Raw genomic sequence first — 2,030 nt, 5'->3', positions numbered from 1 at the left:
ATGCTCTCCTTCCTCCAAGATTGTTAAATTGGGTTGTTGCCTGCCTGGGGCTGTCTGTGGGCAGGCCCCTCACCACCCTTTACCTTCCTCCGCCCCACCCAGTCATCGCAGGGAGCCCATCAGCAGAGAACAAACTGAGTCAACATACAGAGAGGGGAGAGCTACTAGTTATGAGTGGGGGAGAGTATGAAAGTGAGCTGGTCACGTTAATTGGGGTCCTGGGGTTACCCAGTCACCAATGCTGCCAATTCCCTTTTGGCTTCTGTTGCTTGTGACCAAAGGGTCCCTAGACAATTCATATACTGAGTGAGCCAGAACGAAAACCCATGACAACCAACTCCTAAATGGGCCTCAAAAGAGACACTTGAGATTCATGCTTCTGTAAATTCAAATTCCAAATGCACCAAGGACATCCACTGATGTGAGGCAACTCCGATGCGATTGTTTTGCAGCAGCATGTAAATCCGAACTATGGCATTGCTTACATGGATTTGTTAAGTGGGATTATGTCAGTAACATGCGATCAACTTATTTTCTAAATCGTTACTTCTAAGAGAAGAATAACCACTTCTACACTAGTCTATGTGTACAGCATCCAGCATAAGGCCACACTGGACACTCGAGCAGAAAGAAACATAGTCGTGCAACGGTCTCTGCCCTGACTCTGGACTTCAGATGCTTAACTTCATTTTTCACATCTGTAAAATGAGGGTAATAATATAATCTATCTAATTTACCTATCTATCTACTAATAATAAGAATTTTTCTTTCAAGTGGGAGAAAGCCAACCCATACTAACTTATACAAAAAGAGCTGTCTGGGGTAGAGGATGCTGATCTCAGGCTCACGTGGTCCAGAATCTGGACCAGTGATGGCGTGGCCTTGCCTAGCCTTCCCTCTCTCCATCTCTCACTCCGGCCTGTGTGAGTATCTGCCTTGTCCTAGGGTTTCTTCATGTGACGGGGGGCATGGCCACCAAGAGATGGCAATAGGGTCAAATCCTTACAATTCTCAGTCTAGAGGGAAGAGGGCCTCTCTCTTCAGTGTCCACATATAAAGTCCCAGGAGGAGTTCCAATTACTTTGACTCGAGGCAAAAACCACCAGGGAAGCCATGCCAGAACCATGCGGAATAGGGGAAGAGAGGTTCCCCCAGGAAATGGGGAGTACTGTGATCCAAAGAAGTGAGTAAGGGGTGCTGGGCTGAGGAAAACGGCACCTGTCCTCATACTTCTTTATAGGAGACTTATGAGGATTAGAAGAAATACAGCATGGGGAAAACTGAGCACGGTCTCTGGCTCCTAGCAAGACCTCAGGAAGTGTCAGCTGCTGCTATCATGGTGCTGGTGATGATAGGGATGGTGATGATGATGGCGATGATGGGGAGGAGAAGGAGGAAGTTGAAAGAACGGGAGTAGGGATGTGGTGTTTCTGTACCTGGCAGCCAGCTACTTGCTGAGTGGGCTACAATCCAGCCTTTCCTCCACCATGTGCCCTGGCCTGGGCAAGGTGCTCAGAGGGGCACCTTGTTCTAAGTCCCACAGAGCCCTGTATCTGCTGGCAATGACCTTTAGGAAGAAGAGTATCTCTTTGTGCACAAAGAACTAAAATCTCTAAACTCAGAAAAGCCAGAGTTGGGACAATGATTCTGAAGTCCTGTAAAGGCATGCTGAGTTGGAGCATGAATTTGTGGCTGGTGGTGTAGTGAAATGAGAAAGGGTTTGGGGTAATTATTTTCTAGAAGGCAGAAGCTCCTGAGCCTGAATTGGTTCTCAAGTGGAAATCAGCCTAAGATATCAGAGGTGTTAGTCAAGGAGGTGGGCAGCAAACAATACCTGTTTGATCTTAGCTTGGGGATCCAGGGAGACCCTGTGCCTCTGGTCCTGGGCCCAGGGGAGCTCTGCTGCGTGTAGATAGTGAAGCTCTAGGAGGAGGGAACAAAAACCAGTGAGCATCTGCTTTGCACCATGCTTCTGCACACATGATCTCACTTAATGCTCAGAACAAACCTGTAATCTATACAGACACGGA

This window comes from Pteropus vampyrus, unplaced genomic scaffold, assembly GCF_000151845.1.
Source record: "Pteropus vampyrus isolate Shadow unplaced genomic scaffold, Pvam_2.0 Scaffold66, whole genome shotgun sequence".
NCBI classification, from domain to species: Eukaryota; Metazoa; Chordata; class Mammalia; order Chiroptera; family Pteropodidae; genus Pteropus; species Pteropus vampyrus.
The sequence above is the reverse complement of the archived record's forward strand: the minus strand, read 5'-3'. Positions refer to the sequence as shown.